Source organism: Lissotriton helveticus, chromosome 1_1 (genome assembly GCF_964261635.1).
Source record: "Lissotriton helveticus chromosome 1_1, aLisHel1.1, whole genome shotgun sequence".
In the NCBI taxonomy this organism is placed as follows: domain Eukaryota; kingdom Metazoa; phylum Chordata; class Amphibia; order Caudata; family Salamandridae; genus Lissotriton; species Lissotriton helveticus.
The window spans coordinates 1,079,944,739-1,079,970,475 of record NC_136057.1 but is presented as its reverse complement, the minus strand read 5'-3'; the positions used below and the strand labels follow the sequence as shown (position 1 = coordinate 1,079,970,475).

Below are 25,737 nucleotides of genomic sequence, written 5' to 3'. Positions count from 1 at the left end.
ACGAGGTTGTCTCGTTTTGGGTGCTGTGGGACAAAAGGGAGAGGTAAGGGTACCAGAAAAATGGGATAAGTCATGGGTGACGGCAGGACGAAGTATACGAAGGGAGGAGGGGGGGAGAGAGGAATGGGGGAGAAAAAGGAAGGGTGGAGCCAAGGAAGGTAGGGGGCCGGGAGGCTAATGGCGGGGCAGAGATGACAAGGACGCAATTAAGGGGAAAGAAAGGTCAAGCTGCTAGACAATTTTAGTATGAGCCCGATGGGACCGGACAATAAAGTCTAGAAGAGAAGGTTCTAATACATTCCCTTAAACTAACGTATAATGGCACACAAAGTTGTACGTTGTAAGGTCACCCAGTAATTCACAATTGATTCAGAGGGGGTACCACTATGGATTGTATACGAGGGCAGTGGATAAGCCATCGTATGTAAGCCCTACCTCGAGGAATGATCTTAAACGGCCATAAGCACGGGGGCATGCAGGGAACTTATGCGGAAGACCAGAGCCTGGTCTTACCTGTAGGCAGTTCCAATATCGGTCCCGATCCAAGGGATCCGGCGGGGAACGTCTAACCACCTGGGGACTACCAAAGGAAAAAGGTACAATTGAGACCGGTAATAGCTCGTGATAGGTACCTGATGTCTTGGTGAACGAGTGAAGCGTCACTGAGCGATCGCGGCAATTGAAATGTTATAGCGGCCAGGGACCTGTAACAGAAAGGATCCATAAGGTCCCGAATTGTATATCGGATTGAGGTTCTTAAGAAAGGGAAGGCTGGGACGTAGGTTACCTGAAAGGATGCAGGAACTGGGCACGTAATTAATCCGTGTAGGCGTCACAGCAGACAGTCAGGAAGCCTGCGGTTACCGTATGAGTCGCTTACCGAGTGAAACGCTAGAAGCGAGGGGAAAAGTACAAGGGGGCGTGGTAGGGTGACAGAGGTGGGCGGGGTGAGGGGCAGGTAGGCGTGGTCGGGCAAAACGAAATCTACAGGGTAATCGCGGTCCGGGTGTTGGTGCCCGCTAGACAAAGCATAGAAGACACACAATTATTACATCATATTCGAATGTATACATCACATAGAGAAATCAAATATTGAGATAGAAGCAAAACGCTTGCATGTATATTTAGAAAGTACATGTATCAGTATACACACTATATACATAATTTACAGTAATTAAACAGATTCAACCATATGGTACACAAGGAAAAAAACTGTGTGAATGTTTACTTGAAATAATGACAATTCCATCATTAGCACTGAAGAGTCAATAAGTAACACATGAGGTACGGTCCAGAGGAGGTCCCTAGGGCTACAGATACTGGGTAATATAGAGATCCAGAGGGCAGTGACCTATGTGGGGGGAATAACTAAATGATAACCGTATTATTCCACTCATCAAGGGTGTTCAACCCGGAAGTAATAGAGTCACATAAGGTCATCCATTTACACTCAGCTTTATTCAGGAGAGTCTTGATGTCCCCTCCCCGGGCAGGGAGGGTGGGTTTATCGATCACTAACCACCTGATGTCAGTGTCTAAGTGGCCGAGGTCCAAAAAGTGTGACACCAAAGGAGCAGTAAGTACTTTACAATTGATCCTGCTTTTATGCTGGATGATCCTTTGTTTTATCATTTGGGTTGTCTGCCCTATATAAGTGAGATCACAGGGACAGGTGATAGCGTAAATGACATTTTGCGTCCTGCAATTAGTGTGACTTTTCAGTTTGAATGTGCGATCCTTTTTAGTAAAGACCTTGGTGTTTTGTGTCAATTCACAGACACTACAGTTTTGGCATTTATAGTGTCCCACTACTGGATCCAGACCCCAAGCAGCTGTGATAGTGTGTCTGTCACTGGTCGATTGTGGCCATGTAATAGCGTGCACCAGGTGGCTGGCGATGTTTCGGCCACGTTGATAGGAAAACAAGGGTAATTCCATGAATGGTTCATGTGTTCGTAGTATTGGGCAGTTTTTTTTGATGATTTTACTGACTTCATTGCTGTGCGGGTTGAACTTGGACACGAAGGGGATCCTATTCATCGTCTTTTTTGGTTGTGGTAGAAGGAGCGTGTCTCTATGACAGTACCACGCCTGTTTTCTGGCTTGAGACACCAAACGTCGTGGGTAGCCTCTATGGATGAGCTTTCTGGTTAGGACATCAGCTTCCTTAAAATAGTCCTTCCGCCATTTGCAATTACGCCGAATGCGTAAAAATTGTCCATAGGGTAATCCATCACGTAGACCTCTGGGATGGTAGCTTGAGTACTCCAACAGGGTGTTCTTTTCCGTGGGTTTTCGAAACAAGGTGGTACCCAATTTACCATCTTCTGCATGGATCACAACATCCAGAAATGGGAGGTCGTTGATTTTTTTCTCATTTGTAAATTTGAGATGTTCCTAGGTCTGATTAAGCCATACAGTAAAGGAGTTAAGGGTAAGGTTGTCTCCGCTCCAAATCAATAGAATATCGTCGATGTATCGACGCCATAAAAGTATATTGGAAAAAATGGATTGGTGGGGGTTAGGATCACAGATTTCTCCAAAGAGTGCACAAACAAAATTGCAAAATTTGGAGCAAAACAAGCGCCCATGGCGACACCCTTAACTTGCAGGTAATAGGTGTCGTTGTATAGAAAGTAGTTATTTTGTAGGGCGATGCGTAGTAGTGACATAATGAAGTCAGTGGGAATCTTTGTTGGTTGTGGTCTTGAGAGGAGGAGTGTCCGTATCACCTGGAGGCCCTCATCATGTGGAATGTTAGAATAGAGGGATTCAATATCCATACTAACAAGTAATTGAGATGTAATGTCAAAGGGTTTGTCCTCGATTGTATTTAATAGATCGGTGGTATCACGGATGAAGGTATCTGTGCAGGGAACAAATTCCTTAATCACAGCGTCGATGTATTTGCCAGGTGGTTCCAAAATGGATCCACATCCAGATATTATCGGTCGTCCAGGTGGGTTAAGTTGGTCTTTATGTATCTTGGGCAAGACATATATCACCGGAGTTCTAGGACTAGGATTGTTCAAAAATTCGAATTCTTTTTTCGTAATGATGTTCAGATTCTTGGCTACATTTGTGACTGTCAAAATTTTTAATCTGATATCTTCCAGTGGATCTTTGGATAGTGGTTTGTAATGATTGCGGTTGGACAGTTGTCTCTGTATTTCATGATCGTATTTATTATGTCCAATCACCACAATCCCGCCCCCTTTATCCGCCGGTTTAATGACGATCTCCGTATTGTTTTTCAGAGAGAGAAGGGCTTGTTTTTCGACCATGGGGAGATTGTAGGGTGTGAAATGGGGTTTGGTTTTGAGATTCAAGACATCCCTCATCACTAAATGTTCAAATGTGAGAATTTCCGGAGGCATTGAATGTGAAGGGGGGTTGAAAGAGGAAGGGGGCCGGAAGGGTGAAATGGTGGAGTGTGAGGGATCCTGTTTGTCAAAAAAGAATTGCTTCAGTCGGATCCGTCTGAAGAATTTGAGAAGGTTCATTTGTAGCTCCAGAAAGTCTCTCCGCTCAGTGGGTACAAATGTAAGGCCTCTTGAAAGCAGAGAGGTTTCTTCTTGACTAAGGCAATAGTCTGACAAGTTAAAGATAGGTATCGAAAGATCGCCATTCCCATCCGGGTCAATCCTATTTACTGTTACTAATTCTGTGTCACATGTTGAGCTAATCACTGTATATATTTCACCTTGCTCACCTTGCGCCGTCCGCCGCTGCTCACTCCTGCACTTGCGTTGCCACATACCACTTGTATATATTGAGCACCAAGTTTTATCGGTTGTCACTCGAATTCTTGAACTGTGTGCTGTACATAATTGTGTCCTTATGAATTTCTCCTTTCATGATTTGCATACTAAAATACTAAAATTAATTTTGAATTGAAAGACTTTGAATAAGTGTCTCCTTTCTCTGACCTATGTAATGCCTTGTGCATGCAATATAATTTGCCTCTTCATTTATACCTTTTGGGATATTGTTTTACCTTTATAGTCTTTCACAAGGAGCACATCCACACAAAGTAATCCTTTTTCAGCGTCAGGAACTACTACCGTACTGTATGCTTTTTGAAACCCCAAAAATTGTTTTGACTTTCAGCACTGTTTTTTTTTAGATTTCTGATGGTCTGGCTGTCTCCCCACAATAAGGTTTTGCACAAACCACGAAAGAACAAAATAAGCATTTCTAAAGCCAAAAGCCTGGCGGCAAACGCCAGACCAATTGGCTTTAACAATGCTTCTTAAAGGTGTTTTCAGTCAAAACAGGAACCACGTTTACATTTGTAAGCCTTCGATGGAATTAGATTAGTGTGTGGTTTTCCATGCAAAATGCAATTTCTCTAAATATTCTGGTTTGTATATCAATGAGCAGCAGGCACTATTTCACGTTGGACGTACAGGAAACCACATGTGTCTCCATAGGACTCTACTGTGGGAGAGTTTTGCTTACTCGACGACATTACACTTTACTAAAGCTGTTCTTCAATGCATTTTGATGGGGGCACGTACTGCTTTTACACTTCGTTTATAGAAATATCACTCAGCCACTGCTACAGGTTGCGTTGACATATTTTATAAAGAACTTCAGAAGAATAAGATGTTTGCCTTAATTTCATATGAAAAATAGTTACTAGTCCATACAGTGGGTACTTATCACTGGCCGCTGCAGCCCATGCGGCAGTCTCCCCCACCTCAATCCAAGATAAGGCCTGTGAATTTGCGTGAGATATGGGAGTCTTGGGCCATTCACCAAACTGGCAGTGTGGAGTGGGGGAGAGGCTGACATTTTGCTCAACGCCACTGCGATAATATGTAAGTGTTAGCCTTACCACTGACACTTATCAGGGGTTTTGTATATGCTCAGGACAACACCTGCTTTACAGTGGGGGGGGCAACACTTTACCACGGGGTTCGTTCCATGGTCTGTATATATGTTAATTGAGGTTACACAATTAAGTGGTCTAAATTTTAGCGGGCGTTTCCTCCACATATCTTATAGAGGTAAATTGTTTTAGCTAATACATCTTTGCGTCAGAGTGTCGGCTGAATTATTTTATTCAAGGCATATCTGAAGTCTTTCTGTGCAGTAACATGGTTGGAATTGAGCCATCGTGACACAAAGCGAGAATGGAACGGCTGCTTCCTGTGTACAATGGGAGATGTGGCCGGTGGAGCGGGGACAAAGCGCAGCAGCAGCTGGGGATCAATGAGAAGCATTTAGAGCCGACCTCTGATTGGTGCAAATGGCACCGACGTTGGAAGTGATTTAATCACTGCCATTGTCTGTGCCTGATTGGGAGAGATGAGGCAGACACAGAATATTGTGCTTGAATGCTCCACTTGTAAAACAAACCCTGGATCAACCAATAAAGCTATGACTGCGTCTGTCTATCTGCTCTTTGCTAATTATCTATTTGGGATTTTATCTTGTTTGCTACCAGTTCAAAGGTGCCCCTGTGTGACACGGCATTGATAATGCAAGATGCTGTGGGGAAAATTAGTGTCATTACTCGGAGGTCTAGGGAAGGGCTAGAATTACGGGAGAGCGTGCAGTGAAGGCACTTACTTAATTGGAGCATGGGGGTATAGTTCTAATGAATTCAGTGATTAGAACATAACAGCCGTAATGTCAATCAGGGTGCAAGTTGCCGTTATCAAGAAGGGAAGCCCTCAGAGTTGGCGCCACCGGAACTAGGTGAAATTAGTAAGGGGTTAAAAAAAGGGGGGGACTTGAGACACTTGCAAGTGAGGGTCCGTTGTGACACTTCTGTCGGTCCTACAGCGAAAGGACGGGCAGCCGCTCCGTCAGGAAATTGCTTGCACTGAGCCGGGATTAGGCGCGAGTTATAAAAAAAAGAGTTTCACGAGAGGCAGCAGTGGCACCTGTTTCCCTTGCGAGAACGAGAAGGGGCACCATATGTTTGTAAGTTAATTACAAACATATGGTGTCTGAGCTCGCTCCCGCAAGAGAATCACCAAACATGCACGCGTTGCCATTCAAGGCAATGCAACAAGTGCACGTTTTTGCCTGAAAAGCTGAAGCATTACTAAAGGTATTTTTCCTATGCAGCACATGCACGCTGCGTAGGCGAGACCTAAAAAAAGGAAAAGGAGTCACTTGGACACAGACACAGAATCCAAACTCCAATGTTACATGAAGGTGTGGATATACCCAGGTGACATAAATGCAAATATCACAGACGAAGGCCATGGGAAACTCTCCGGAAAACCGGACGTGCCTGGGTGGAGCCACTTTGCACTGGGCCGTGGAGTGCATGGCTGGCTGCCTGGTGGGCGAGAGAGGTTCATACCTATGGACCAAGGATGACTGTTTTACTTTTTTTAAGTTGGGATAGGTAATCCTACCCCAGTGTTGAGATAACCCTTATTTACTTAAATAAGGCAAGGATAAAGAAGGCCGACTAGTAGGTAATGCCCTCAAGGTTGGTGCACACCCTGTATCTTACATGTTTGTGGGTTTTCACGAATATTTCTCAACCCAATACCCCTCCCTAGGAAAAGATAACAAATTTACTCTTGCTAACGGGAGCTGAAATGCTCCATTCCTAATGAGATGAGGAATAAACACTCACCAAAAGTGTTGGGGATGTATGAGAAGGGGTTTCTTTATAGTGAAAAATATTTTACAATATTTTATTTTATAACTATATCTGTGAAAATATATTTGTATATTTTCATATGAAAATGCCGTCCCCAAAACTCTTCCATGGTTATACCTGGAAGGCTACAGTTGGTGACTGTTTCGTTTCCAGGTGTAACCAGGAAGAGTTTATTAAATTCCTATGATAAGGGACACCAAGTCGTAAACTTCCGAATGCATGTTCACTCATTTTTCTTTCAGAATGAGGTGGAATAATCGGTGAGGGGAAAAAAACTCACCATTCGAAAACCAGTGCCTCACTTATCCTAAAGGCATGCCAGCGGTGCTCCTATAGGATGAACTACTCTATTTCGGTTTATTTACGGGATAGGTAGAATAGTCCAGAATCCAGTAAGGGTTGCAGCTGCTATGCTGTGGAGGTGAAAGGAAAATGCTGTCAGTCTATCTGCGCATGCTCGAAGTTAGTCTGGTGGCCGGTGCACAGAGCAACTAACGAGGAGATAAGTGTTCGGAAGTTTATTTATTTATTTGCGCGTGTATATTTCTCGTTTAGAGGGAGTCGCTGCGGCTGTTTTGGCTGCAAAACATCTCCATGATGTTAAAGTTAATTGCAGTCGCACAAGACAGATACTGACTGGCAAAATATAGGCGTGTATGTTTCTGAAAGCAACGTAGGCTGTGGTCCGGAGAGGATACTCGTGACTTTCATTTTGTTCAACAGACCTGCTTTCCTCCGGACGGTCCAAGTTTTCCAGGAACCTTCCTAATTAACTCGCGAAGGCCAGGTTTTCATTTTGCGTTCTGGCCTTGTAATCACATGGGTGCCATTGTGTAATAATAAGGACTACAAATCCCATAATACAAAGTAAAAACCTGGACTGGATAATCACTCGTGTATGGCCCTAGTACATTGTAGCGCTCATGCGTTCAGGTCAGAGGTCAGATGTAGGAACGCAAGTACACGGCTGCAGTAGATGTCGCTTAAGAGTGTGGAAGAGCAAAAACGACGTCGGGGTGTGCAGGTGAAATATCAATCCTCAAAATGCAAATCTAGTTATGTCGGCTCCACCCTTTGAACTAGCCTGGTTCTATTGACGCTTAAATTTGACTGTTTTGCATCGACTCCTCCCATCTTCTTTTTGCAGACAGTATTGCTACTTAAATGTCTGTGTTTTTGAAAATTACCGTCTTCAAATTGAACGAAGCGATACGCAGTATTGTTTTCCAAAATTAGCCGCGTTTCCAGAGAATACGGGAAGTAATAGCAACATTTTCTGTTGGAGCACTTGGAGACAGATTATTGAAGCGGTACAAGACTTGTAGCGTTCTGTTGTCTGACCTATCGTACAGTTCGTCAAGGAAAACTATCCGTGAAGAGGGTCCAGGCGAACAATAGGAATAGGCGGTTAACTTCCTGCTCCCGAGTGAGGGCATCTGTGAGGTTTGTTTTTAAAGCTGTTGTTCGAGAGTTCTTCCTTCAAAAGATTTGGATAAATATAAGTTTACAGGTTTGCTGAACTGAAACCACTCCCAGGACAGTTGCCCAGTGCTTTAAATGGAAATATAGAAGTGCAGGTACTTAGGCTCATATGTAACAACACATTTCCCCATAGACACAGAATGGGTAAAACCCTTTGATACATCTGGCCCTTAATCTTTAGAGAACCTGTAGCTCCTGCGCAGTGGTGGTACCCTCCCATTAAATGTATTCGAGCAGTGCAGATAAGAGCAGGTACTCGCCCTTTGAAATTAAAGAAGCACAGGTACTCAGTACTGGACAGTTCTGGTCCATTTAAAGCACTTTAGTTGCCTGATTTATGTATAACCACTTTAAACTGAGTAAGCCCATTGCATTTCCTTTCCTCTTGAATACTTATTTAAATCTGTTTTAGAGAGGGCAGTTATTCTGTAAAGCAGTCTGGTACCACTAAAGTATGCCATGCAGAAAAACTATGCCTCTGTGACATACATTATATAGGGGAACAGCTTTTTCAGGCCTTGGCTTTTGTGTTTAACTAAACCAAATCTATGTATGTTAATTTGTAAAGCATGCTATCACCCTGGGTGGAATCCTGGCGCTGAACAGCCGCACCTACGGTGGGCAGAGCACTGTTCGAAGAGCAAGGTCTGGTTTCCTTCGGAACTTAAGAAGTGAGGAGAAGGCTCTGATGTGTAGCAGAAGCACTGTAGGAGGAAGCTTGACCACCAGATCTGGTTTTCCATTTGTATGGGATGTGTGCCAGTAGAAAGTCATCCGACTGGAGGTGTCTGGAGGGTTTGTGGAAGCAGATGCACTTGAAGTGCGTTCATTTATTTATGGGTAGCCAATGTAGCTCCTTGGGGTGAAATGAGATGTGTGCGTGGTATGGGAGGTTGAGAGTGATTCTGACCGCCATGTTCTGGGTGGACTTCTGATGAGTTGCTTGTTGATCCCAGAGGAAAGGGAGTTCCCATTTTTCACCTTGCTAGTAATGAGGGTTTGGGTGATGGCTTTTCTGGTGTTGCTAGGGAAACCACTTGAAAATCTTCCCTAGCATGTTCAGAGTGAAAGTATGAAGCAGTTATGGCATTGACATTGTGGTCATATTGAGTTTGCAGTCAATGACAATCACAAGGGTTCTTGTCTTGGGAGGCGTGGATGGGTGTAGGTTTTAGCTCTGTCACCCACGAGGCTGAGTCCCGCTGAGCATTTACCGAAGATCAAAACACCAGTCTTGTTGCTATTCAGCTACAGACAGTTGAACTTCATACAGTATGCAATTTCAGCCATACATGTTGTGGACTTGTTTTTGGTAGGGGTGTCTTGCCCATGTGGGAGAAGATAAGTTGTGTGTGATTGGTGTAGGATATAACATTGATATTGTTGGAGGGGATGATGCCGGCCAGCAGGATCATATAAGCACTGAAGAGGATTGTGCTGAGGGAGGATCCTTGCGGGTCACAGTCATCTGATGTAAAAGGTGTCGTAAGGGGTGTCGGGATGATTGACTGGGTCCTGCCAGTTAGGAAGGAGCAGATCCAGCTGAGCTCAGACCCTTGGGTTCTGATGTTGTGCATGTGGTGGATGAAGATGGAGTAGAAGATTGTGTCAAACACTGTAGAGAGGTCCAGGAGTGTGAGGGACACTGTGTCTCCTGTATCAAACATAATGCAGATGTCATCTGTGGCAGTGATGAGGGCAGTTTCACTGTTTCGTCTGTATCCGGACTGAGAAGTGCTGAGGAGTTGGTGGTAATTGAGGAATTTGGTGAGGTGCATATCTATTAATTTCACTAATTCCTTAACAGCACGGAGATCAATTTGTATTTATTGAGCTTAGAGGGGTCTGCAGAGGGTGTATTCAACAAAAGGAGGCCATGGCCCATTCCCAAACATATGAGAAGGTAGCTGAGGGGATGGAGGTATACATGATGGGTGTCAGCATGGCTCTGATGGGTAGACTTCCTCTGTAGTAGGTGTGGCGGGGCAAGGGTGGAACAGGGCTCCTGAGTGGATGGACTTCATGTTGAGGTAGTTTTGTCCCAGGTGATGACGGGCCAAGAGGTAAGTGTTGGGTCTTTGGATGAGACTGGAAGTTGATTGGTGAACTCTGTTGGGTCCAGAGACAGGTTGAAATTGCTTTAAGTGGTAGTGATGCTGTTGCTGAACAATAAGGAGAGGTGATTGCAGAGGTCTTGTGAGGGCGTGGTGGAGTTGGAGGTGTTGGCTGGTGAGTTGGAATCTTTGACAATGGTCAAGATTTCCTTGCTTCTGTTGTGTGCTCCACCAAGGAAGTGCATTTGGTGGTTCAGCTCTGTTGATGGTAGGATCTCAATGAGACTTGAGTGGGCTCCTGTCATTGTTTTTCTTGCTCTGTCTCCGTCTGCTTTCCAGTTGTTTCCATTGGCGCTTCATTAGCCTGAGTTCTTCCATGTACCAGTTGGCTTGCAGTCTGGATTGCATCGTATTGTTGTGCTTACAGGGGTCCAGGGTGTCTGCATAGGAGGAGATCAACTTATTGAAGTTTATGATGGCTTTGTGAAGGCTGTGGCTGTGTTTGCGTGGGTGGAGGTTGTGGGCAGTGTTTCAGTTTTTCACCCAAGATGTTCCAGTTATCGCTGGCTATTTTGGCAGTGGTTTGTGTGCTTTGGGAAGTGATGGGTATACTGAACTTGAGGAGGGAAGGATTTGTCCAGGTGACCGGAGTAGGTTCTTCGACTCTGATGTTGTCAAAGGAGGTGACAATAAGGTCCAGGAGATGTCCTGAAGTGTGGGACATGTGTTTCATGTTAGTAGATTGTGTGTTCGCAGAGGTGATGCAGCTGACGGTGCTCTTGTGGACCGCGGTAATTACACCTCTGGGTTTGTGAAGTCTCTCTTGCCTGGCAATTGTGTATCCTGGGGAGATGGATTTGGTGATATCTAGTGCTGCTCTGGGGTTCAGCCAGGTTTCTGTGAGGAACAGTAGGTTTGGGGTATGGTCATGCAGCAGGTCCCAGATCCTGCAATTCACAGAATGGAATAATTTGTTAAATGAAAGTACAGGAGTGGATACAAGGTGTGCTGGTGACAGTTATCTACTCTCTCTCCCTTAAACAGATGACCAGCGTGTAGACTGCCTCATAGCGCTCTGCATAAAATGTAATTCCAAATGTCCACTGCACTTAGAGAAAATTAAACATAAATAAACAAATAAAATATTTTTTCTAGTTTCAAATACAGCAGGTTAGTATTGTGCATTCTGTAGGCTAATAAGATAGTTCTAAGGGTTCATGTGCTGGTTGTGACCATCTCTGTGTGCAAGCCACACATTTGAAGGACAGAAAAAACTGGTGTGGAGTTGCTTGTATACAGTCCGGAGGGGGCATGGCTTTGCATTTGTACCTGGACTGCCTCTTCTGAGCTGGGAGCTACAGTGTTCCACATATAACTCTTTCCTTTCAAATTGCACAGTAAGGAAAATAAACAATCCATGGCAAAGCCAAAAGATCTGGCTTTAATGAGCTGATGCAAGCAGGGTTGCACAAATTCCAGTGAACTGTTTGTGTGTGAGGTTTCTAGATTTCTGTCTCCGTGTTAGCATGATGAGTGTGTGTTAAGTTTAAGATTTTAATAGGAAAGAATACATGGTCTGACCAATTCAATTTCAGTTGGTTAGAGGTATATCTGCAGCATTTCTTCATTAAAAAAAATCAGGTCCAAGGTAGAGCCCATCATTTGGGTGCAACAAGTGCAAGGTTGTAAGGAGTTTGGAGGCTGTTAGAAATAATTCAAGGAGGGATGTGTGGTTTTCCCTCAAAATTCATTTGCAAAGAGGAGTTTAGATGGTCAGTCATTCCCTGCGTGATAGGAGTTTGTCATTGGTTTAGATTTGGTGGCAATTACAAGATCAAATGAAAATTGTCCAAGGTACTGATCTTGAGCAGAAAATTCAAAATGGTACAGCCACAGTACGTAGCTATGATGTATCACTAAGTATATGTAAACATTTGATGGTAAATATGCCACATTAGGTGACATTTAGCATTTCAAAATCATAAAATCATCCTTAGTACAAAGTAAGGATAATTATGATATCACATTTATGTCCAGACATACCATTGGTGCAACACCAGCAAGAGTGTGGAACATGTTAGGTGGGAACACAAATTTAGGTTGAAAACCAACCTGGGTACAACGTCATCAGAACACATTGAGCTGCCAAAATATATCAGTGAGAAAAAGTAACATTTACGTCCACAAACAGAGATGAAACATGCATCCTTTTGCAAAGTCAGCAGTGCAGTGGCATCACATTTAGGTGCAAAATCACAGTACAAGTGTTGAGAGAAAAAAGCAGAAATAAGATGTGACATTAGATGTTAAATGCACTCCATCATATTAGATTGACTACACCTCGACTTAAAGAAAAATATATATATATATATATATATATATATATATATATATATATATATATATATATATATATAATATAATATAACCTACTGGCGATTGCCAGTAGGTAGCTATAGTTAGGACCTAGTTTCCATAGGAAATCCGCAACATTCTATTGGGAATAACTTTGGCGCCGGTTGATGAATCTTCGTGAATTTCTCAAAGAACATGCCCCGCTCCTTCCTTGAAAGTTTTGGGGGGGATTCGTCAAGTGGGGGCTGAGAAAAAAGGGGGGGGTCCCAAAACATGTTTTCCCCATGTTATTTTCCATAGGACGATTAGACACGGCTACAGCCCGAACGGCTGAACGGAATTACAAGAAATTTGGCAAAATGGTAGAGTCTGATTCGCAGATAACGCTTTTGCTCAAATGGTGTAAATCCATCCAGTAGTTCCTGAGAAAATCTAAAGAAAAAAAAAAAATATATATATATATCTAGAAGGGCGCACCGTGCGCGAATCGGGTGGGCGCAAGCGGAATTCTGATTTGCTGTTTGACGTCTGTCAACATTCCAATTGGTGGAAACCAGGAAATGTTGGCCGCCATTTTGTCACTCGGAAGCAGAAGAGAGCCCAAAACAAAAGTGGAGAACGTGAAAAGGGGGCAGATAGAGACTTCCTGACCCCCTAGGCCTTCTCAGGGGTCCCTGAAGGACCCCAAAGGGCAAAAAAAAAAAATATCGTGAGGTGCGTGCAGGTTGCACACACGTCGGAAAAAAAAAGACAAAAAAAATACAGTTAAATAACAAGTTTGAGTGTTTAGATGTTGGTTGGCTCTAAAAAGAGCAGTTATGTTCATTGAGTGTTTTTTGTACCTACAAGTAAGTACCGATGCAGAGTCTAAAGTTCAAGAGGAAGACTGTTTCCCTCATCTGTGAAATGTACACCGTCTCCTCTATAAATGCCTTGCATGTTGTAACACAAGTTGTTGTGGTGTATAGAACCCATACCATAGTCTCTGAGGAAAGCAGAAACAGACTTATTCACATGTTTCCTTGCTTTCTCAATCTGTGGACAATATTGGTTGGACCAGTTTCATTTTTGCCTTTGGCATATATTAGAATATACAAAGGCAGTTTGTGGAAAAAGGTGGGCGTGGCTTGGCACGCAATGGCGGCGGCAGCAATTGAGTAAAGCTCCGTCCTGAGCTACTCTCCCCTGGGCCGATTATCCGCCTCAATTCAACGGAATCGGCTGAAAACAGCAGCGGAGCAGCCTTTGACCCTCAGCTCTGTCCTCGGCGAGTTTGGGGAGCGCCATGGCTCGGGAGCCGCTCCGGTGCTGCCTGGCAGTTTGCGGCCGCGTGGGCTGCTCCCCGGCTGGTGTGCGAGAGTACGTGAGGCCGCGGTCTGTCTCTGGCCGCTAGGCCCTTTGCCGCGGCCCGCACGAGCCGCCGAAGGACTTCCCGATGCCCCGGGGGCGTGCCTCACAGACTTGTCCCTGCCATCGGAGACCGCACTGCCTCGACTGCTGTCCTGTGGAGCCGCTGGCTGACCGACGCGGGACCCGGCGCGCACGAAGCCTCACGGAGGACGGTGAGGGGGAGACGACCGGCCCAGTGGGGCGGCGATTGCCGGATTGCGGGGGGGCTACCATACGGAGCACTGCTCCCCCTCCCTTCCCCGCGGTGCCTCCGCTGGGGACGCCTGCACTGAGACATCTCCCCACACCCTACGGGGGAGTGAAGACCTGAGTCGAGGCACAGCGGCCCCATTGATTGCCGCGACTCTCACTGCAAAGGGCCTTCCCGAGGTGTTGGCGTGGCTCCTGCCCTAACGGACTGCGCTGTTCCCGGCGCCCTTACCCAGAGGCTGCACCCAGACCTGGACGCCCTCGGCTGCCCTTCGTGTGGGGCGCCTGCGGTGGAGGCCTCACACCTCTCCCCCCCCACCACTGGAAGACGCCATCAGCCATCTACTTGCTAAAGGACTACCACACCGTTGGAGTGCGACGGAGGTGCCGTTGGGCGGGAGAGTACCACACCACTGACACCGCAGTGACCTGCGCCCGGGGGTGATTGACTGGAGAGTGTCACATTGTGAGTCCACGCACCTGCCCTGGCGGCCGAGGGGCGCCGCACGCGTGGGACCAACCCCCCCCCCCCCCGGTGGGCTGCCGGATGAACTGACCCCAGTGAGGTGAGCCACCTGAGTTGGCGGGGTCGGCGAGCGGTGGTGCACGGTCCCCTGATGCTTTCCTGAACCGTGAGTACCGGCTGGGACTTCCGTGGTGCGGGTGGGGGCGGCCCCCCCTGGCGACGCGCTGACACACTGGTCCCAACCGCTGGCACACGGCTCCACTCCCTGGCGTACTGCCCCCTGCTAGGAGGCCGCACAACCCGACGGTCCACCACCGTTGCCAGCTCGGGCACAGAATATAACATGGCACCCCTAGGAGCACTACTCTCGTGAGGCGCCACGCAACGAATCGCAAACGTCTTGCGCCCTCCATCACGCCGCTACTTGGGGAATGGTCATCTCTCTCTGGACACCATACTTACATACCCACCCTGAGGACTCTGCCCACCTACGCCATTCCTGCTCACCAGCCACTTCCTGCTGAGAAACAGCGCAGGTACCCTACCGGCTTTCCCACCGCGCCGGGGGCGGACCCTGACAACTGAGTGAGAGCTGACGACTGGACAACACTTTTGCCCTGGAACAGTTGTGAGAGCTGGTCCCCGCGGCTTACCTCCACTGTGAGCCACGACCACTCACGCGCACCGCTTTGCCCATGTCTGGAGGAGTGAAGACGCGCACCGGAACGGGCGGAACATCCATAAAGGGGAAACAGGCCAAACTGACACCGGCAATGGATACCGATGTCAAATCCAAACTGGACAGTATGCTAGCTGTGATGGAACGGCTGGAAGAATCTCTACAACAGACTCGCACCTCCCTAGAAAATAAGATTGACAGCGTGGCAATTGATCTGACCCACCTCAAAGCTGACCACAAGAAACTGTAAGATCGCACCACCGCGCTGGAAACCACGATGGCTGACCTGGGACACCGCGCGAATCAGACAGACAAACATGTCTGTGACTTGCTCAACAGGGTTGAATTTCTGGAGGAACAGGCCGAGGACGCAGAAGAACGGGCGCGAAGGAATAACATCAGATTGGTTGGCGAACCGGAAAAATGGGAAGGAGCGAACCCAGCGCATCATGTCGAGGAGTGGTTAAGAGACCTCCTGCCGGAAGGGTCACTATCGCCACATTTCGTGGTGGAGCGGGCACATAGAGTACCCACGAGGCCCCTCCCTCCGAGATCTAACCCCCGGCCATTGATCTTTCGTATATTTAACTACAGGGATCGCGACGCCATTCTGCGTGAGTCCAGGAAATTGGGAGACATCTGTATAGACAATGCTATGGTCATGTTCTTCCTGGATTACACCATCCAAGTACAACGGCAAAGGCATTCCTTCCTAGAGGTAAAGCGCAGGTTGCGACAAACCGGTCTCAAATACTCCCTCCTCTTCCCGGCGCGCCTGCGAGTTGTGGCGCAGGATAAGACACACTTCTCTACTAGCCCTGAGGACGTTGAGGCTTGGCTGGATGGCGGAGTGGAGGAGGCACCTCGTCGAGCGCGAGGCACTGTCACACTGTCACGCTCCTGGGGGCCACGGCGACGGAGGAGACACAGATCACAGACGCCCCGGAATTCACAAGACACGCCGACCCTCCCCCCCCCCCCCCTCAGCGGAGCAGGTACTACAGGAGCAACAAGATGCGCTACGAAGGGTGGCGGAAATCAGAAGCTCTCCTACACCATCCTCTGGTCCACACGCCAGCCCACGCAATTTCCCCAGCGACAACGAGGCGATCTACGGCCTCCCAGACTCCCAACACTCTGCGGACCCGCCTGAAGTCACGCCACAGACAGTAGATTTACTTGGCTAACGAGGGACGTCCTACAGCTCCTCACGTCCTAATGCAAAGGCGACTGCTTCACATACAGGCCCCTGGTTGCTGTGGGGTGTGAGTCGCTTGCTGGCACTGGACGGGAGGGGGAGCCCTCCTTGCTCTACATGGAATCAGGCCGGCGGAACGCAGTGAGTACCGCTTTACAGACAATTCCAACGCTCAAACTCTGTAAGTACGGCACCATTCTATCTTTTACTGTAATGACTGGTGGCCTGATGTTCTTTGACTGACTGGGTTATTTTTAGAGCGCTCTTATGGCGAGGCGTCTTGGCGCTATAGGACGGAGAGAGAGGAGATGGTTTAGGGCAGCACGAAAAGCCAGGTCTTCAGTGCCTTTCTGAACTTGGCTATGCTCTTTTCGGAATGAAGCGAGGATGGTAAACTGTTCCAGAGCTTTGGAACTTGATGAGAGAAGGATCTGCCGCCCCAACGGACTCTTAGTCCTGGGGATGTATAGTAGATTTTGGGAAATAGATCTGAGCGAGCGCTCGGGTACATACGGGGAAAGGAGATTGGAAAGCTGTTTGGAGGTCTGCCCATAAAGGGATTTATGGGCCAGGCACATGACCTTGAATTGAATTCTTCTCCTGACCGGAAGCCAATGGAGTTCACTAATTGCTTTAGAAGTAGGGTGTCGTTTGGGGAGGTTAAGCAGTACTCTGGCTGCTGCATTTTGAATTGATTGAAGTCGGTTAAGTTGTTTTTCGCCGGCACCTATGTAAAGGGCATTACAGTAATCTACCCTAGACATAATCAATGCTCCCACTACTGTTTTCCTCAAGGAGAAAGGGATGTAGGGCAGAATTTTTCGGAGGACCTTAAGTGTAAAAAAGCAGGCCGAGGTGACCTGGTTGATTTGGGATGTACAAGAGAGGTCCTTATCCATTATGAAACCAAGGTTTCTAACCTTGTTGGTCGGAGCCGGGCAGATGCCAGCTTCTGGGGGCCACCAGAGATAGTTCCAAATGGAGGTTTTTTGGCCAAACTCGGTCACCTCCGTTTTTCCGGTATTTAGTTTGAGGAAGTGAGCGTTCATCCATGTCTTAAGATCTAACAGACAGTTCCTGAAACCGGTGGCGGTGGCTTCTACCGTCTGCGCCAATGAGACCACCAATTGGGTATCGTCGGCATAAGAGACTAAATGCAGGCCATGGGTTTTTATCAGAGCAGCTAGGGGAGTGACATAAAGATTAAAAAGGGTTGGTGACAAAGCCGAACCCTGAGGGACTCCACATGGTAGAAGGAACTCCTTTGAAAGGAGGCCATCCCAGTAAATTTGATGGATGCGTGCTTTTAGAAAAGACTGAAGCAATTTTAGGGCGGTGTGTGTGATGCCCAGCGATCTTAGTCTATTTATGAGGACATCATGATTAACGGTGTCAAACGCCGCTGTCAGGTCCAATAGGATCAGAGCGGCTCTGCCTCCTTTGTCCATGGTCTGACGGATGTCCTCCGATGCTATGATCAGAGCAGTTTCCGTTGAGTGACAGGCCCTGAAGCCATGTTGTGTGGGGTCTAATAGGTGGTTGTCCTCAAGTTGTTTGGTTAGCTCCTGATTCATTGCACTTTCCAGAATTTTGGCAGGGAGGGGCAGACACGATATTGGGCGGTAATGTTTAGCTTCCTTAGGGTCTAGTGTCTCCTTTTTAAGGATGGGTCTAATACAAGCCTTCCTCCAACTGCTGGGAAATTGCCCGGAGCTAATTGCAGTGTTGAGGAGGGGGGTAAGAGCTTGGCTGATGGTTTCAGGGACCAGGTGTAGAACGTGAGGGGGGCATGGGTCTAGCGGAGAGCCAGATTTAGTCTGTAGGAGTAGGGTGGCCACCTGATCGTTACTAAGCTGGGAGAAGTTGGGGAGTTCCAGAACTGACACCTGTTGATCTATTTCGTGGGGGACATCTTCACGAATGGGTAGCAAGCGAAGGACATCATAGACAGTCTTAACTTTCTAATAGAAGAATTGTGCTATATTTTCCACAAATTATTGGTGAGGTTTGAAAATGGTTTCTCAGGGACTTTTGGCTAAATGTGTGATGGTTTTAAACAGTTCCTTTGAGGAGTTTGAGGACTCTTGAATCTTCCTAGTGTAGAAGACCGCCTTAGCTTGTTCTATGGTTAGCTTGTATTCGTGTAGGGCTGCCAATTACACCTTTCTTGACTGAGGGCTGTAGTCGTTTCGCCAAAGCCTCTCGGCCCTCCTACATTTCAATTTTATCAATTTAACCTCAGGGGTGTACCATTGTGAAGTTGCTGAACGAATCTTGGATTTTTTGAATTCTTCCGGGACTAGCTTGTCCTTTGCCTGAGTGAGCCAGGTGTGGAATTTACGGGCTCCATCATTGCTGTCCATGTTAATGAAGGCAGGTACGTCCCTGCTAAGTGTGTTTGCTAGGGAGGTGGCTTCTAGTTTTTTCCATGGACGGGATTTGGTTGGGAGTACAAGGTCCTTTCTCCTTTGCATTTGTCAAAGTAATTGCAAGGATGAAATTGATGGCAGTGTGATCAGACCAGGGGAGAGGCGTGGTGGACGTGACCTTGAGGTGGTGGTTATTGGTGAAAATGGAGTCTAGGGCATGGCCGGCTGTATGGGTGGGTCCGGCACTTAGTTGGATTAATCCGTAGCTACGGAAGTTATCTATGAGGGTTGTAGTTTCAGTAGAATTATTATCCTCGAGGTGAAAATTAAAATCGCCCAGTACAGTGAAAGTGGGTTGATCTGAGGTGGACTCCAGGAAGGTTAGAAGGGCGTTAGTGAAGGGACCTCTTGGTCCAGGGGGCCAGTATAGCAGGAGGCCAGTGAATATTAGTTGGTTGTTAAATTTGACAGAAAAGGATATAGCCTCTGCTTCTAGCCCTGGCTGATGGAGAATGTGTATTTTAAAAATTGACCAGTGAATGATGGCTACCCCACCACCAGTGGTTCCCTGTCTGTCCACGTGTACTAAAGAGTAGTCTGTGGGTACTGCGATGTTCCAGATGTTTGGCCTGACTTGGTTGGAGGGAGGCGTCGCTACCCAGGCTTTAATGTGATTCCGCATCACGAACAGTTACTTTTCCCTTATGACTTATCTGCTGATGCCGGGCGAAGCTTGTTAGACATCACCTACCCCACCCCGGCCCAGGGCGGGATGTTACTTCTCTTACAGATAATATTGTTGAGTTGTTGCTGAGCCACTTGAACGCCACCCCCCTAGAACTGTCAAATTAGAAGTTCACTTTGACTCACTTGAGTGTTTGGACGGCAGCATTTTACGCAGCCGACCTTTTGGTATTTGTTATTGTTCTCCCTCTTTTGAATACTGTGTTTTCCATATTATCCCTACCCCTTGGAATCTGACTGGGTTGTTCCCCAATGTGCAAGCAGTTGTGTATGGTCTAGACAGGGGGGGGGGGGGATGCCGAGGGGTCACAGGGAGGCTGCACTCAGGAGATTGGGTTTAGATGACACATGTGCCTTCTACGCAAGTGACGATGATGGCTGAAGTTAGGATATGTACATGGAACGTCAGAGGATTGCACACACCAGCGAGACGTTACCAAATTTACTCTTATTTGAAACGCCATAAATTTCACATAGCACTGTTGCAAGAAACGCATTTAAATAAAACAGAGGTGTGCGCGCTTCGCCGCAGACGGCGCGGACAACTTTATGCCACTGAATATTCCTTCTTCGCCCGCGGAGCGCTTCTATGGGTCCGACCTGAGACCCCATGGGCGGCCATGGACGTTCATGTGGACCCCGATGGCAGATATGTGATGGCCCGGGGCAGACTGGATGGTCAGCCCGTAGTACTGGCGTCGATATATTCCCCAAACACTGACCAGGGTGGTTTCCTTAATCGCCTCTCGACAGTGCTGGCGACCTGGCATGGGGTCCCGTGGATGCTGGGAGGTGATTATAACTGTGTCCTGGATTCGACCTTAGATAGATCTTCCCTGCCCCCGACAAATGCACCGACACATGCCGTCACGAAAGCATTAATCACCTGGGCAACACAGTGGGATCTACACGACGCATGGAGGACACAACATATTCCTATTGGTCGGGACGCACGCTCTACATGTCCGTTTGGACAGGTTCATGGTCACCACCGTTCTACTCCCACTAGTCACAGATGCGCAATATATGGGCCGCACCCACTCGGACCACAACCCACATACTCTGGCCATCGCTTGGGAGCGCCCGCGCCCGCCCATCCCCACCTGGCGGCTCCAGCCGGACCTCTTGCTAGACGCACCCTTCCGCGAGTCCCTCCTCACACAAACTGCCCAATATTTTGAAAATAATGCTGGCACGGCATCCTCCCCCCCCCCCCCCCCCAGATCGAATGGGATGCATTCAAGGTGGTAACCCGGGGACATTGCTTAGGCACACAGGGCTGCATGCGACGACAGCTAGAGGGCGACTTGACGAGATTGGAAACTACATTACTGGCCCATGAGCAAGACGCGGTGGGTGGCGCAAGCGACCCTCTGACGGAAGCAAAGACAGAACATGAGCGCCTTCTAGAACGTCTGCGTTGTCTCAACTTCGCTGCACACTCTGCCCTCACACATCGCCAAGGCGACAGACCTGGCAAACTGCTGGCCTGGCTGATTGCACGAGAAGACCGCATGACCCCAATATCGGCGGTACGTGTGGAAGGGAGGGGGTTACTCTACACGCAACGCCAAATACATGAAGCGTTCATAACCTACAACACAGCCTTATACCGCTCTCGACTCAACGACCCACCTCCTAACATAGCTGAATATCTCTCACCCCAGCAGCTGCCTACATTGACGGCTGCGCAACAAGACGACCTCGGAGCGTCACTTACTCCTGAGGAACTCCGCGATGCCATTTTCAACTTGTCAAACGGCAAATCTCCTGGCCCCGACGGCTTACCGGCTGAATTTTATAAGGCCAGCTCAGACATACTCATCCCCCAGCATTTAAAGGTGAATGCTGCGGCTGCGGATGACTTCTCTCTCCCTCTAATGCTCAATGAGGCTACCCTCATTTCCCTACTCAAACCTGGCAGGGATGGCGAATTGCTGGGCTCTTACCACCCTCTGGCCCTTCTTAACACCGATTATAAAATCCTCGCCTCTGCCATGGCTCGAAGATTAGCCCCCCTGGTACCAACACTGGTGCATCATGATCAAAACGGGTTCGTGCCGACACGTCACACCTCCTACAACATCTGCCACCTATTCCGTATACAGGAGTACGCAACACGCCACTGGCCGGGTGCCTGGTGTTGGACCCAGAGAAAGCATTCGACTCGTGGAATGGCCATACCTGCGGGCGGTCATGGATAAACTTGACCTGGGGGATGACTACGAGACCATGGTTGGCTTATTGTACCGCAGGCCCACAGTTCGTGTCCGCACCGGCACGTTGCTTTCCGATCCCATCCGTGCACAGAGAGGCACCAGGCAAGGTTGCCCCCTGTCGCCCCTGTTGTTTTCCTTGGAACCCCTAGCCACGATTCTCCGGACTCGGGGTGTAGAGTGGGGAATTCCGATGGCGGATGGCCTCCACGTGACATCGCTGTATGCGGACGACCTCCTCCTCTATGTTAGAGACTTAGCTAATGTCCCTGGGTCCCTCACTGACATCTTCCACACCTTTGAGGAGATGTCGGGTTTGAGAGTCAACTGGACTAAATCTGGGGCCTATTCCTTTGACCCGGACATCCCTGAGAGCGACATGTACATCGGTGGCGAAAGGCTACAATGGTATCCCACGACATTCAGATACCTGGGAATCCACATCTACCGTAATCCTACAGATATCTTGGAGGGGAACCTAATGCGGGCGCTGGCATCCATCCGGAGTCAAATTCGGTTTTGGAGAACTCTGCCCCTGAATGTGCCCAGCCGAGTGACGCTCACAAAAATGATAGGCCTACCGAGGCTATTGTACTACTTTGCCAACATCCCATCCTATATACCCAACGGGATATTCCGGGACCTTGAGGTCCTACTCCGCGGCTTAATCTGGAATGCGGACCGACCACGTGTGGCACTGACGAAGCTATACATGCCCACTGACTCGGGAGGCTTAGCGGTTCCCAACATGGAATTATATTACTTGGCGGCGCAGATGCAATGGGTGACGGGATGGCTAAGTGGCAAAAACCTGGGAGACACTGCTACGGACGTCACTGCTTGGTCTCACTCACAAATATGCCCCCTGTTCCATCCACTGGCCCGGCCCCCCCCGCCCCCCGCAGATGCACCTAGCAGTGGCACGTAAGTGTTTTCTGAGATGTCTACGGCTTACCCGATCAACCGTACCATACGCCCCGATACTCCCTCTGCTGGGCACCCCCACGGCCAATGGAGTACTGACGGAGGCGAAGTTGGACAGTTGGTCCACCGCGGGTGTGGAGACGTTAGGAGACCTATACGCTGACGGTGCTCTCCTCCCCTTTGCGACCCTCGCGGGAGATACGACCCTCCCGAATGGGCAATTCCTATTGCATGCGTCCCTCGTCCGCACGCTGACTGCCGCATTGGGTGACATATCTGAAGAACCACCGACACATTACTTCATGCAATACCTCCATGTTATGGGCAATGGCTCCCATATAGTGCATTGGTTAGCGCAGGCCCTTCTGATTCACACACAACCCACTACCTCGCAGTTAATGGAGAAATGGGCGGCGGACAGAGGGAGGGATTGGACGGACAAAGAATGGGCGATGGTGCTCACTGGGCCGGTTAACATCCCACGCAACCCCTGATTCAAAATCATACAACTCTACAAATTACACCTCGCCTATCTCACACCGGACAAGATCAACAGATACTTTTCAGTCACAGATACTGCCTGTAGCCGCTGCTCCCGGGTGGGTGCAGACTTTTTACATATCCTCTGGTTTTGACCCCAACATCCAGCAATATTGGGATGAGGTAACAGCGCTGCTTACACACTGCACCAACGAACGCGTGCCGAGAACTTGGAAAGCCTGTATTCTAGGGCTGTACAAACGCACTAAACTCAACAAGGTGCCGGCCCGATATTGGGATCTCGGACTGATCACGGCCAAACGACTGCTTACAAAGCAGTGGAAGGCCGACCCCTCCCCGCATATACGGCACTGGTGCATGTCCCTCACCAATTGGGCACGAGCGGAAGGCACAATCTTACGACGGGAGGAGACCGCATGGCTTAGGAAATTCCCCATTGCACATTACTGGGATTAGATCCTCCAATCCTTCCAACAGAAATGCCTAGAACAGGGGATCACTTGAGGGAACTCGCATCTGGCCTCCGTACGTTTATGCGGATCACTGTGGACTGTGCTTGTACCCACTGCTCCCCCCCCCACCAGCTCACTTCTCCCCCCCCTCTCCAACTGGGTAACGCTGGCTGAGACCCACACCCCTATGCCCCCTGCCATGCTGCGCATCATACAACGCGCCCCAATTGAGCACCGCCCACTCCGAGCTACCTACACGATGTGCTCTGCTGTCGGCGACTAAACGTTATTTTTCCGCCTCCACATATACACGTCAGCTCCTCACTTTATGACCTAGACGGAGCCGCCCCACAGGTTGCGCTCCCCTGGGTGCCCCTGTGATGGACCCCCCCCCCATACGGACGCGTCGACTCCATGATGCCCCTGCTCACTGATCATCCGACCTACACCCACGCGGATGCTGCAACCCTACCCTTTTTTCCCCCGAACACGCACATACACCCAACCAAGAGTCGTTTCCCCTTTGTATATAACCCCCCCAGTTGAGGTTTAGATGTTTATTGATGAACTGGTTCGGCTCCCTGACCAGGCTTTCTTGCTTTTGTTAGTAAAGACACTGTACGTGCTACACGACCGCCTCCAGACACCATACCCTGATCAGTACGCCCGGCCCCCCCTCCCCTTTTCCAGAGCCGACATTACACGACATCACCATAACACGGATAAGGGGACCGGCCGCCACACACACATACTGCCTGAAGATGGGTAGATGGATCCAGATGGTGTTTCACAACACCGGCTAGCTTGCTCGAACCACCGCTACGGAGTGAAGCCACATTCATGGGACCACTGAGTGCGACGGACATGGCTGTGGCGGTTCCCGCCAAATGCTACCGTCCTCCCGAAATTCTCCCACCAGATATAATAAGCTATATAGGCATTCATCCTTAACAAATCTGCGATACTGTATCACACTACTCTTCCGCATTGATGCCCCACATCAGCACGGGAGAAGATACTTACTGACACACTTACCGGTTATATACGCTAATGGGTGCGGGCTGTTATCTGGCTATTGACCGTGACACCCCCACTATTGCTCTACAAAAAATAAAACCTCACAGACCTATTTGCTCATTGAGATATGTGGTTTGCTAAAATTTTGAATGCTACACACGAGTGGGACTGAGAATGTAGAAATGAAAATTCAATGAAATTATTACTACATACTACAGAGAGAGTTGCTATGGCATTTCTACAGCACACCCAGGATCTCTATTACACAGCATTGAGACTATTTGGGAATTAAGAGGGCTGACAGACATACTGCATAGGACTTTCTAGCACTACATGTCCTAAAGCATGACTCACTTCATGAGTACATGTATTCCCATATTTTTAAACACATCAACTAAGCAAATTATTCTGCCACAATTTTCAGAAATGAATACTGACTCACACTGTGATCTTAGACACATGACAGTATCCCTTGCAGTTCAGTAAAATGATTACTACAGTGAAAGGGGGTGTTGCTGGGAGGGTTTAGAAAACTACACTAGTATTCACCCAGTGTAGGGGGTATAGCAGGGGATATTCTTTCAGAGTTTAAGGCACAGCAGCAGTGTTCGGGCAGTGTAGAAGATCATGCAGGGAGCGCTGTTTCAGGGTTTAGGGCAGTGCAGTGATGTTTCAAAATTATAGGGGCATTCGCTGAGGATGGTGATTCTGGGTTTAGAGCAGTGCAGTAGTGTTGAAAGAGTTTAGCAAGTTTTGCTAAGGATGGTGTTTCAAGGTTCAGGACAGTGCAGTGGTGTTCAGGCAGTGTAGGGGATCAAGGTGGGACTGCTATTTCTGAGATTAGACCAATGTAGTTGTGTTTGTGCAGTGTATGTTATCATGCAAGTGCTAGGACTATAAAGCACTGCATGTCCTAAAGCCTGACTCACTCCATGAATACATGTATTCCCATGTCTGCAAACACATTCACAGAGCAAGTGATTGTCACAATATTCCCAAAACACACTGACTCACATTCTGTTTCTAGACCAATCCAAATATCCCTTGCAA

At 48.2% G+C, this 25,737-nt stretch overlaps 1 protein-coding gene across 1 annotated transcript in view; it reads left to right on the top strand.

The window, feature by feature from the left end:
* The first annotated feature begins 7,692 nt into the window (after window positions 1-7,692).
* The window catches only part of LOC144821209 (protein NEDD1-like), a 752,172-nt gene continuing 734,127 nt past the window's right edge, over window positions 7,693-25,737 (top strand). Inside the window, exon 1 of the mRNA XM_078677987.1 lies at window positions 7,693-8,074. The gene's annotated coding sequence lies outside the window, so the exon portion shown is untranslated. The remainder of the gene's footprint in view (window positions 8,075-25,737) is intronic.